The following is a 14,374-nucleotide window of genomic DNA, read 5'->3' as shown; positions in this document are numbered from 1 at the left end:
TGTGTTGTTTAAATATTATACTATATACCAGAGGTGGGACCAAGTCATTGTTTTGCAAGTCACAAGTAAGTCGCAAGTCTTTGCCCTCAAGTCTCGAGTCAAGTCCCGAGTCAAGACAGGCAAGTCCGAGTCAAGTCCAAAGTCAATACTGGAAAGTCTCAAGTCAAGTACCAAGTCCTGCATTTTGGGTTTCGAGTCATTTCAAGTCTTTTTAACCACAGACTAATATATGTACACAGATTGTGTATGCTTTTAAAACGCTGTATGTATTTATTATAAAAAAAAAAACAGTGCTGACATTGCACTTCATAATAGCACTATTAACCAGTTATTCTAAACATTTAACTCATTCCTTTACAGTATAAACACATTTGAAAAAACAAGTGCAACTGTACTTATTTGCACAAAAGTGTTAACATTGTATTTCCATGGAATATTGCATTGTAACTAGTTCATCAGCAATTTACATCATGTTGTTACCTTATCTCATTGATACCTTGAAGGTAGAAAAGCGCTATACAAGTACAACCCATTTATCATTTATTCATTTAAAACCTTATCTCATACTGTATGTGTTTATGTGTGTGTACACATGAAAAACAACAAATACATGAACATAACAATGAACAGTGCTGTACTTGTTAGATGTCAGGGCTCTAAGGAATATGTACACATATTCTTAATATAGTATACATCTGAACTGACCTTTATTTGACTATGTTTGTCTTTATATTGCACAATTGTAGTGGTCTTTCTTGAAGTATTTGTAAAAAAAAAGATGTAAATATAACTAAAAACTTGTTGAAAAATAAACAAGTGATTCAATTATTAATAAAGATTTCTACACATAGAAGTAATCATCAACTTAAAGTACCCTCTTTGTGGATTGTAATAGAGATCCATCTGGAATCATCAACTTCATTCTTAACATTTCTTCACAAAAAATAAATTTTTAACATCAATATTTATGGAACATGTCCACAAAAAAATCTAGCTGTCAACACTGAATATTGCATTGTTGCATTTCTTTTCACAGTTTATGAATTTACACTCATATTTTGTTGAAGTATTTTTCAATAAATATATTTATAAAGGATTTTGAATTGTTTCTATGTTTAGAATATTTAAAAAAATATCATGTACCCCTTGGGATACCTTCAAGTACCCCCATTTGAGAACCTCTGGTCCAAAGGTCCGTAAAATATATAGATATCTAATGTATTCATTCATTGTTTATGTAGGATATACACATGTATATACAACCTAATCATATTGTTTATTCAAATTCAAAATAGCTGACTGTTTTTTTCCCCTTCTCTGGGATTATATTCCCAGTTTTGATTTTAGACGTCTGGTCACTTATAGCATATAAGAATATTCTATTACTGTTAAGCCAATTATGAACATGCCAAAACATGTGTCCTTTATCATAGCTACACGTATGACAAAAAAGCGCGTGAATGTAAGTGGTATTCAGTGAGTTAATATGAATTAAATGCGCTGACAGTTCATTGCTCCTGACAAATGAATTGCACTGAGTGGAGCGGATCACCACTCCAAGATGGCGGCCCCGCGTCTCGTCTGCAGCAATAAATAGGCAGTAGCACTCGATGCTGCGTCTACTTATAAGATGTCTATGGTTATAACGTTAGCAGTGAGTTTACAGTCTCACTGATTTAACTACACAGCAAATAAAAGTCACGTTACTCAGCCAATAAACGTTAACTTAAATTCAAAACTTACCCTTTGTGCAACTTCAAATGTCGAACGAAGTTGTAAAATGATGCGTCTCCGACTGTAATCTTCCAACCTCATGTTTTGCATACGGTAATTCCTGTTTTTGTTGACCAAGTCGTACTTTTAATACCCGAACGAAACACTTCAAGGCATAATTTTCTTCACTTATTCTTCTGTTGTTTGAAAGCTCTTCTTCGTTGGTTTTCCTGCAATTTGATTGGGTGAATGCTGTGTGATGAAAACAACGTGGATGTAATTTGATTGGCTGTTGTACTGACAGGTAGCGCACAGGCTGTCATCGCACACATGTTGACAAACACGCGTACACAATGGAAGATACGGAGCGCTCCTGAATAACTTTTTAATCGTTGGGTTTTGGGGAAAGTAGCAAGTCATGTCAAGTCAAAAGGCTCAAGTCCAAGTCAAGTCGCAAGTCATTGATGTTAAAGTCTAAGTCGAGTTGCAAGTCTTTTTACATTTTGTCAAGTCGAGTCTAAAGTCATCAAATTCATGACTCGAGTCTGACTCGAGTCCAAGTCATGTGACTCGAGTCCACACTTCTGCTATATACATATATACAGGAGCATTCAGACTGTGTGTGGAAAGTAAAAATTGCACACAGAGAGCTGCTAAACTATAAAATCAGTGCCTATGAGAGTTCACCGTGGTTATGGCTTAAGGGAAAAAGATTGTTCTTGAATCTGTTTCTCTTAGACCTGATGACCCTGTAGCGCCTTCCTGACGGCAGCAGGTCAAACAGGTCAAAGCCAGGGTGGGATCTGTCCTAGATAAGGTTGGTAGCTCTGCTGAGGCAGCAGGAGGTGTAAATATCTGTCAGGGAAGGAAGAGGGCAGCCGATGATCTGCTGTGCTGCCTTTACCACTCTCTGGAGCCTCTCCCTGTCTGCAGCGGTGCAGCTGCCGTACCATGCTGTGATGTAGTATGTCAGCTCTCAATGGATGAGCAGTAGAAGGTCAGCAGCAGGTTGGAATCCAGGTTGTACTTCTTGAGGACTCTCAGGAAGTGCAGCCGCTGCTGAGCCTTCTTAGTGATAGTGTTAGTAGTGTTATTTGACCAGGAGATGTTGCCAGAGATAAGAACGCCAAGAGACCGGAAGGTGTGGACCCTCTCTACACACTCACCCTTGATGTACAAACCCCGTTTCCATATAAGTTGGGAAATTGTGTTAGATGTAAATATAAACGGAATACTATGATTTGCAAATCATTTTCAACCCATATTCAGTTGAATATGCTACAAAGACAACATATTGGATGTTCAAACTTATAAACATTTTTTTTGTGTGCAAATAATCATTAACTTTAGAATTTGATGCCAGCAACACGTGACAAAGAAGTTGGGAAAGGTGGCAATAAATACTGATAACGTTGAGGAATGCTTATTTGGAACATCCCACGGGTGCGCAGGCTAATTGGGAACAGGTGGGTGCCATGATTGGATATAAAAGCAGCTTCCATGAAATGCTAAGTATTTCACAAACAAGGATGGAGCGAGGGTCACCAATTTGTAAGCAAATTGTAGAACAGTTTTAGAACAACATTTCTCAACGAGCTATTGCAAGGAATTTAGGGATTTTACCATCTATGTTCCGCAAAATCATCAAAAGGTTCAGAGAATCTGGAAAAATCACTGCACATAAGCGATGATATTACGGACCTTTGATCCCTCAGGCAGTACTGCATCAAAAAACAACATCAGTGTGTAAAGGATATCACCACATGGGCTCAGGAACACTTCATAAAACCACTGTCAGTAACTACAGTTGGTTGCTACATCTGTAAGTGCAAGTTAAAACTCTGCTATGCTAAGCAAAACCCATTTATCATCAACACCAAGGAACGCCGCTGGCTTCGCTGGGCCCGAGCTCATCTAAGATGGACTGATGCAAAGTGGAAAGTTGTTCTGTGGTCTGACGAGTCCACATTTCAAATTATATTTGGAAACTGTGGACGTGGTGTCCTCCAGAACAAAGAGGAAAATAACCATCCGGATTGTTATAGGCGCAAAGTTCAAAAGCCAACGTCTGTGATGGTATGGGGGTGCATTAGTGTACAAGGCATGGGTAACTTACACATCTGTGAAGGCACCATTAATGCTGTATAGTCCATACAGGTTTTGGATTGATTGATTGATTGATTGATACTTTTATTAGTAGATTGCACAGTACAGTACATATTCCGTACAATTGACCACTAAATGGTAACACCCAAATAAGTTTTTCAACTTGTTTAAGTCGAGGTCCACGTTAATCAATTCATGGTAACATATGTTGTCATCCAAGCAACGTTATCATAGACTCCCCTGTTTATTTCAGCAAGACAATGCCAAGCCACGTGTTACAACAGCGTGGTTTCGTAGTAAAAGAGTGCGGGTACTTTCCTGGCCCGCCTGCAGTCCAGACCTGTCTCCCATCGAAAATGTGTGGCGCATTATGAAGCGTAAAATACAACAGCGGAGACCCCGGACTGTTGAACGACTGAAGCGCTACATAAAACAAGAATGAAAAAAAAATCCCTTTATAAGCTTCAACAATTAGTTTCCTCAGTTCCCAAATGTTTATTGAGTGTTGTTAAAAGAAAAGGTGATGTAACACAGTGGTGAACATGTCCTTTCCAAACTACTTTGGCACGTGTTGCAGCCATGAAATTCTAAGTTAATTATTATTTGCAAAAAAAAATAAAGTTTATGAGTTTGACCATCAAATATCTTGTCTTTGTAGTGCATTCAACTGAACATGGGTTGAAAAGGATTTGCAAATCATTGTATTCCGTTTGTATTTACATCTAACGCAATTTCCCAACTCATATGGAAACGGGGTTTATAGAGGGGAGCTAGGTCAGTCCTGTGTTTCCTGAAGTCGACGACGATCTCATTGGTTTTCTTTCCAAGGTTTTTCTCTGAGCACCAGTCTGCCAACTTCTGGACCTCTTCTTTGTAGGCTCCCTCGTCCCCATTTTAATTATTGACCTAATCACAATGGTTAAAATACTACAGTAATAAAAACTATGTATATCGCGCTTGAAAGGGTTACTTGCATTCTGTTATTATACATCATATTTACATTAGTGCAACATTATCATTGTCAAATGTTAGTAATTTTGTTGATACAGACAGTTGTCTGTGTTTGACTATATGTAAGTAGGACATAGTGGGTATTAAATCAGTTTTAAGTTACATTAAAAAGGCAATAGAAAGGATTAAATTAGATTCACTGCAGAAACTCTGTATAATGTACAAAACATCACATTTGATTACTTATATCAATTGTTTATTATTTACTGCAGGGATTTTCAAAATAAGGGCTGGAGGACATCTTACCTGGCACATTGTACAAATGAAATGTAATGCAAAATAAAATTAAAAATTGCTTAACGGCAGACAGAAAAATAACGAAAAGACAGAATATAAATATGAAATGTATTCCTAGCCCCTGAAAATAATTTCTAGTACTTTATTTATTCGTTAGGCCAGGGATATTCAACAACATTTTTGGGGGCCACCTTTTAAGAAAGCTAAAGACACTGTTGGTCGACTTTTCCCTTCACTATTAGTCTTATTTCGTAAATGCCGGATAACCAGCGTCCTTTACTGTAGACATTTGATTTTTGTAAATGTATTTTTGTCAGAGTTACAGGAACACTCTGCTGTTTTTAAGGAGCTTCTGCAAAAAGCTAGATCATGTCAATAACAGCACTCTAATGTTTTTAAGAATCTGCTGCAATAGTATGAGTCTCTCGCAAGTTTTTTGAACAGAACTTACAGGCCACCAGTTGAATAACCGAATGATTGAACACATGACTGCATCTGAAGTAAACAAGCTACAGCAACACCTTAGCTACATTAAATACATTACAAAAAATATTGTAAAAGCTTTGAAGAATGCCTTGATTAATTAAATCACAAGTTTGGACCCCAGTGTTTTATGTTTGCAAGGTTAAAATGTCACTGCAAAGATCCGTCAATGTGTTTACATTGGTCCTTATATCAGTGGTATTCAAACTTTTTTTAACCAAGTACAACCTCAGAAAACACTTTGCTCTCCAAGTACTACCATAATGACCAACATTAAACTACATTAGCGTAGTAGGCCTAAATAGTCATTAAAAACAAGGCAGAAAAAAGACATGCACCTGGGGATAGGTTGATTGGTAACACTAAATTGGCCCTAGTGTGTGAATGTGAGTGTAAATGTTGTCTATTTGTGTTAGCCTTGTCATGAGATAGCGACTTGTCCAGGGTGTACGCCGCCTTCTGCCCAAATGCAGCTGAGATAGGTTCCAGCACCCCCCGCGACCCCAAAAGGGACAAGCAGTAGAATATGGATGGATGGACGGATGGATGGATGTATTTATAACAAACATGGCATTTTTATTAAAATAAGCCAGCATTTGTGGGTGTTTTTCGTCAGATGCAAAAATATTGCTTTTTTGCTTGGAATGAAATTTAGTTAAATGAACATGTCTGCCAACATGGAGGATAATCTACTGTATCCAAGATGAAATACTTCTCCTAACAGGACTTTAAGACAAAATGAATGTGATCATTCATAGTACGTTTTTTCGAGGATAGCTATTGCTGCTTCAGATACAAAAACTTTTTGAGTTTGAATGTTAATTAACAGACGGACAAAGCTCAGTGAATACATAACCTCCTGGCAAAGGTAATTAATCACATGATAAATACAAGTTTCCATGTTCATGTGTTTGTTTTGTTTACCTGCTGCTTCCAAACAGGCTGCAAGAGTATGGAGGTTGATTTGTGTCTTTAATACCAAATCTTATTTTGACACTGAATTTATGTTCCTGCATTTTTTGCATTAGATTTTCTTTTTTCTTACATCAAATCATGCTGACAATTTCATTGAATAAAAATGTGTGAGCAAAATGTGTATAGTGTGTGATGTGTGTGTTGAAAAATTAAGTTAGTCAAAATACAGTATCATAACATTTAAATGATAAAAAATCAGTACAAAAATAATAAGTGCAGAAAAATTCAGTGCAGAAAAATGTGTTGCTGCAATGCTCAAGACCCAACGTGTGTGGTTGCATAACCTGCCTCTTTGCAACACCTGTGTCACGTAAACACAAACTTGACTCCTTATTGGCTGGTTCTGAGACACTATGAATTGTTCCAGTCTTAATTTAACAGAAATAGGTCTAGACTTTTGAAGCAACAAAGAGTTCTGCACAAAATTTTTTTTGCACTGAATTTTTAAACTATAAATTTTCATAAACTTGAATTTCAAAACACATTATTTTAACAAACATTTTCAAACACATGTATTTTGCTCAGAAATTTATATTAATTGAAATTGTCAGCATAATTTTATGTCAAAGGATGCAGTATACAAAATTCCAATGCCAAAATTTAGTTACATAAATTCAGTGTCAAAAAAAGTATGAAAAAAAAAAAAAAGGCAAATATTAACCTCAATACAAGAGGGTTCACTCTTTGCATCAGTGTCAACAGATTTTGTTCTTTAGAAAAATAAGATGAACAGAGTGAAACCTCTTGTTAGTCATCAACTCTGATTGGTTTTTGTGGGTGGAGGCAAGGCCGCTAGCATATCAATCAATCAATCAATCAATCAATCAATGTTTATTAATATAGCCCTAAAGGGCTGCACAAGCCACAACGACATCCTCGGTTCAGAGCCCACATAAGGGCACGGAAAAACTCACAACCCATTGGGATGATTGATTGATTGATAATTTTTTGTTTCAAATAAGCAAAAAAAACAAGAGCAAGCATGATCCAATGCAGTGCTATAGCCTTAACAGCTATTATAACAAAATGAAAACAATGGAGAATAAAAAAAACAAATGAGCATTCGACTTTTTTTTTTTTTTTACATATTTGAAAAGGAGTGAGAAGAAGTATACACTTATTTAATCCCACACCTTTTCTTTAAATCATAAATAACTCTGAGCTCGAACTTCCTTGTTCACTCTATGTACAAACTTAGTGAACTTGTAGATACATAAATGATAAATATATACATACATATGCACACCGTTACCACAAGTGCTCATGGAAATAGTATCATGAAAAAAACAGAAGTACCACGTGAATGACTATGAGAAACCTTGGAGAGGACCGCTGATGTGGGTGGGCTCCCCCGCCCCCCTAGGGGAGACTGGATGCAATGCACATATACAATAACATAATATTGTGAAAGTCCAGTCTTTAGTAGATGTAACATAATCGTGAGAGTCCAGTCCAAGTTGTGGCCAGGAGGAGACAATCCCGAGCGGAGACGGGTCAGCAGCGCAGAGATGTCCCCAACCGATGCACAGGCGAGCGGTCCACCCCGGGTCCCGACTCTGGACAGCCAGCACTTCATCCATGGCCACCACTGGACCTGCCCCCACGCCACCCTACAAGGGAGAGGGGGGCAGAGGAGAAAAGAAAAGAAACGGCAGATTAACTGGTCTAAAAGGATCTATTTAAAGGCTAGAGTATACAAATTAGTTTTAAGATGTGACTTAAATGCTTCTAATGAGGTAGCATCTCTAACTGTTACCGGGAGGGCATTACAGATTACTGGAATCCGAATAGGAAACACTCTATAGTCCGCAGACTTTTTTGGGGCTCTGAGAATCACTAATAAGCCGGAGTTCTTTGAACGCAGATTTCTTGCCGGGACATATGGTACAATACAATCGGCAAGAGAGGATGGAGCTAGACCGTGGAGTATTTTATACTTAAGTAGACGCACACACTTACGCACACACACACACACACACACACACACACACACACACACACACACACACACACACACACACACACACACACACACACACACACACACACACACACACACATAACGCTACCTTAACAAACATCCACCCATCCATTTTACTGGAGCCTATCCTAACACCTAACAAACAACGATGTCAAAATAAATCTTACAAAATTCCAAAGCAGAAACAAATAAACAGACAAACCAGTCTGCTTTCACTGGTTTGTCTGTTAGTTGGCAACATAGCTCAAACAGTTATGGATGGATTTTGGTCAAACCTTCAGAAAACCTCAGAAAGTGACTAGATTTTGGTGGTTATCTGTACCACTGTCTGGATGATTTTTTTAAACTTTATTTTTGGGACATAAGGCCTGGGGGAGGTCTGCGCTCTCTGAGTGCTTTTACATAGTTATGTTTTTAAAATGCGCCCAGAAATGTGTGAGTATAAGTATACACCCCACCTCAAGGACATCACCGCCCTCCTCCTGGACTCACTGCAGTTCGCCTACAGAGCCAACAGGTGTGTGGATGATGCAGTGAACCTGGCCCTCCACTTCATCCTGGAGCATCTGGACTCCCCAGGAACCTACGTGAGGATCCTGTTTGTGGACTTCAGCTCTGCCTTCAACACCATCCTCCCTGGACTGCTACGAGACAAGCTCTACCAGCTCAGCGTGCCCGACTCCCTCTGCAGGTGGATCAATGACTTCCTGACAGACCGAAGACAGCACGTGCGGCTGGGGAATATTGTCTCGCGACAGTCGAACCACGAACACTGGTACTCCTCTGGGCTGTGTACTTTCCCCCTAGGTCTTCTCCCTGTACACAAACTGCTGCACCTCCAGTCACCAGTCGGTGAAGCTGCTCATGTTTGCGGACAACACTACCCTCATCGTTCTCATCTCGGATCGCAATGAGTCTGCCTACAGGAGAGAAGTGGACCGGCTGGCGTCCTGGTGCAGCCTCAACAACCTGAAAGCCCAGAAAACAGTGGAGATGATCATGGACTTCAGGACAGTCACACCCCCACCATCTACCCTCACCTTGATTGACTCTCCCACCCCCGTCTCCATTGTGGACTCTATCCGTTTCTTGGTCACCACCATCACCCAGGACCTCAAGTGGAAGCCGACCATCAGCTCCCTCATCAAGAAGGCCCAGCAGAGGATGTACTTCCTGCGGCAACTCAAAAAACTGAAAGTACCGACTGAGATGCTGGTGCAGTTCTACTCAGCCATCATCGAGTCCATCCTCACCTCCTCCATCACCGTGTGGTTCCCCGGCGCCACAGTCCGGGACAAGCATCGATTGCAGCGCATCGTATGTGCTGCTGAGAAGGTTTTTGGCTGCAGGCTCCCATCCCTCCAGGACCTGTTCTCCTCCAGGACCAGGAGACGTGTGGGTCGGATCACAGCTGACTCTTCTCACCCTGGACACAAAATATTCTCCCCTCTTCCCTCAGGCAGGAGACTACGGTCCATCCAGACCCACACCTCCCGCCATCTAAACATTTTTTCCCCCTCGGCCATCAGACACGTTAACAATAACAAGATCTGATAGCTCAGTTACAGCTCATCTTATTACCTATTCTGTCTTGTATGTCTTTTATGTTGCACGATTGCACCAAGAAAAATTCCTAGTTTGTGAACCCGTTCTCAAACAATGGCAATAAAAACGTTTCTGATTCTGAAAATAAAAGTGTCAAATGTCTTTTGTGTTGGTCTGTGTTGTCTGTTGGAGCTTTGAGAGGCCATGTTGCACATATTAAGAAGTGCAAGTGAGGCAGGCCGTTTTGATGAAAGTGGGTTTCATGTATATTTGATGCAGCGGTCTGCTGAGCTCTGCTTGGATGCAGTTTCTAATGAGGCCTGACATTTGGAAAACAGGCTGCGCCACCAGTCGCCTCCTCAGGTGCACAAAAGAGAGCAGAGAGCAGACCTATTTTTCATCCTGTGCATTTTCTCATGACACACTGATACTTGCCACTTTGTGTACTTTTCAACTGCTGTTTGTGCGTTTGTGTGTGTGGGCAGGGACATTTATCTCTTCTCTTTGGATGCACCTTGTTATCTGAAATGTCCCTGACAATGTTCAAAGTGACACATATCATTTCTCAGTACTCCTTTCTACCCACAATGCTGTGGTCTCCTGTAAGTAAACTGCTTCCTGTTTTTTCGGTCTTTATGCACTGCATGAAGTTGTTTGTGTTTGCTATGTTTCATATATTTGTTTCTTTTTTGCATTTTAGCATTTTTTAGCATTTCAATGTTTTATTGGTTGAAAGGCAGGCAACTTGGTTCTTGTTCTGAATTACAGAAAAGAGGCACATGTACTTGATGGTTTAAAGCCTTTACTTGACTGTTGTATATTATTACAAATGTTCAGGTTATTCAGAATCAGAAAATATCTAAACAGTTGTCTCACATTTCTACCCCGACTGTACAGCTAAATCACGTAATAAACCTGAGACGGTAAAATAAAACCATTACAACATAAACAGATTTGCTACACAGTAGCAGTTATGAGCAAAACATCTTTAACCTCGTACAACTTTGATGTCATTGCACAGACTGTAATGTTTTTACTAAAAAATAAACCCCGTGTACCAGTTTGTCATCAAATACGGTGGATGATTCATTACAAGTTTTATCATTCCCAATATGATATGAGTTTATCATCATGTGCTCAAAATGCACATTTAAAAATTCATCCACTTCTGTTTGGTGTTTTTATGCTGCGTTCCAGACATAAGGGAAGACAGACATTTTTTAAATTGGTCGAAAAAAAAGGTGCAGAGTACGAAGAGGAGGGCACCCTTTGACTTCAATGAAATGAGAAGATTAGATGTCGATTATTGTAAATTTTAAATGTCAATTGTAAGATGATGTATTTGTATTCAACAAGTAAAAGGTGTAGTCTGCTTTTGGCCCAAAGTCATCAGGACTAGACTCCCACTAAGTCATTGGTGGAAAATAAATAAATGAAGATATTTGGTGGAAAATAAATAAATGCAGAGAACAGATATCAGTGTTTTTATAAGTTGTTTTACATGTGTGAAAATATGACACTACTGTACATCCACACTACTAGGGCTGCGAATCTTTGGGTGTCCCACGATTCGACTCAGTATCGATTCTTGGGGTCGCGATTCAATAATATATCAACTTTTTCAATTCAACGCGATTATTGATTCAAAAACAATATTTTTCCGATTCAAAAGGATTCTGTATACATTCAATACATAGGATTTCAGCAGGATCTACACCAGTCTGCTGACATGCAAGCAGAGTAGTAGATTTAAAAAAAAAAAAGCTTTTATAATTATAAAGGAAAACGTTATATCAACTGATTGCAATAATGTAAATTTGTTTTAATTATTAAATGAACCAAAAATATGACTTATTTTATCTTTGTGAAAACATTGGACACAGGGTGTTGTCAAGCTTATGAGATGCGATGCAAGTGTAAGCCACGGTGACACTATTGTTCTTTTTTAATTTTTTTTATAAACGTCTAATGATAATGTCAATGAGGGATTTTTAATCACTGCTAAACTGAAATTATAACTAATATTGATACTGTTGTTGATAATATTCATTTTTGTTTCACTACTTTTGGTTTGTTCTGTGTCGTGTTTCTGTCTCCTCTCAATTGCTCTGTTTATTGCAGTTATGAGTGTTGCTGGCTCAGGTTTGGTTTTGGAATTGGATTGCATTGTTATGGTATTGATGTGTACTGGTTTGTTGGATTGGTAAAAAATAAAAATAAAATAAAAATCGATTTAAAAAAAAAAAAAGAATCGATTTTTTCCCCACACCCCTACCCACTACATTGTGTGCTTTGCTCAAATACAAACCCTGTTTCTATATGAGTTGGGAAATTGTGTTAGATGTAAACATAAATGGAATACAATGATTTGCAAATCATTTTCAACCCATATTCAGTTGAATATTTGATGTTCAAATTGATAAACATTTTTTTCTTTGCAAACAATCATTAACTTTCGAATTTAATGCCAGCAATACGTGACAAAGACGTTTGGAAAGGTGGCAATAAATACTGATAAAGTTGAGGAATGCTCATCAAACACTTATTTGGAACATCCCACAGGTGTGCAGGCTAATTGGGAACAGGTGGGTGCCATGATTGGGTATAAAAACAGCTTCCCAAAAAATGCTCAGTCTTTCACAAGAAAGGATGGGGCGAGGTACACCCCTTTGTCCACAACTGTGTGAGCAAATAGTCAAACAGTTTAAGAACAACGGTTCTCAAAGTGCAATTGCAAGAAATTTTGGGATTTCAACATCTACGGTCCATAATATCATCAAAAGGTTCAGAGAATCTGGAGAAACCACTCCACGTAAGCGGCATGGCCGGAAACCAACATTGAATGACCGTGACCTTCGATCCCTCAGACGGCACTGTATAAAAAACCGACATCAACCTCTAAAGGATATAACCACATGGGCTCAGGAACACTTCAGAAAACCACTGTCACTAAATACAATTGGTCGCTACATCTGTAAGTGCAAGTTAAAGCTCTGCTATGCAAAGCGAAAGCCATTTATCAACAATATCCAGAAACGCCACCGGCTTTTCTGGGCCTGAGATCATCTAAGAGGGACTGATGCAAAGTAGAAAAGTGTTCTGTGGTCTGACCAGTCCACATTTAAAATTATTTTTGGAAATATTCCACATCGTGTCATCCGGACCAAAGGGGAAGCGAACCATCCAGACTGTTATCGACGCAAAGTTCAAAAGCCAGCATCTGTGATGATATGGGGGTGCATTAGTGGCCAAGGCATGGGTAACTTACACATCTGGAAAGGCACCATTAATGCTGAAAGGTACATACAGGTTTTGGAACAACATATGCTGCCATCTAAGTGCCGTCTTTTTCATAGACGCCCCTGCTTATTTCAGCAAGACAATGTCAAGACACCTTCAGCACGTGTTACAACAGCGTGGCTTTGTAAAAAAAAGAGTGTGGGTACTTTCCTGGCCCGCCTGCAGTTCAGACCTGTCTCCCATCGAAAATGTGTGGCACATTATGAAGTGTAAAAAACGACATCGGAGACCCCGGACTGTTGAACGACTGAAGCTCTACATAAAACAAGAATGGGAAATAATTCCACTTTCAAAGCTTCAATAATTAGTTTCCTCTGTTCTCAAATTGAGTGTTGTTATAAGAAAATGTGATGTAACACAGTGGTGAACATGCCCTTTCCCAACAACTTTGGCCCGTGTTGCAGCCATGAAATGTTAAGTTAATTATTATTTGCAAAAAAAAAATAAAGTTTATGAGTTTGAACATCAACTATCTTGTCTATGTAGTGCATTCAATTGAATATGGGTTGCCCTGTGATGAGGTTGCGACTTGTCCAAGGTGTATACCGCCTTCCGCCCGATTGTAGCTGAGATAAGCACCAGCGCCCCCCGCGACCCCAAAGGGAATAAGCGGTAGAAAATGGATTGATGGATGAAAAGGATTTGCAAATCATTGTATTTGCTTCACGGTGGCAGAGAGGTTAGTGCGTCTGCCTCACAATACGAAGTTCCTGCAGTCCTGGGTTCAAATCCAGGCTCGGGATCTTTCTGTGTGGAGTTTGCATGTTCTCCCCGTGAATGCGTGGGTTCCCTCCGGGTACTCCGGCTTCCTCCCACTTCCAAAGACATGCACCTGGGGATAGGTTGATTGGCAACACTAAATTGGCCCTAGTGTGTGAATGTGAGTGTGAATGTTGTCTGTCTATCTGTGTTGGCCCTGCGATGAGGTGGCGACTTGTCCAGGGTGTACCCCGCCTTCCGCCCGATTGTAGCTGAGATAGGCGCCAGCGCCCCCCGCGACCCCAAAAGGGAATAAGCGGTAGA

Source organism: Nerophis ophidion, linkage group LG02, assembly GCF_033978795.1.
Source record: "Nerophis ophidion isolate RoL-2023_Sa linkage group LG02, RoL_Noph_v1.0, whole genome shotgun sequence".
NCBI classification, from domain to species: Eukaryota; Metazoa; Chordata; class Actinopteri; order Syngnathiformes; family Syngnathidae; genus Nerophis; species Nerophis ophidion.
The sequence above is the reverse complement of the archived record's forward strand: the minus strand, read 5'-3'. Positions refer to the sequence as shown.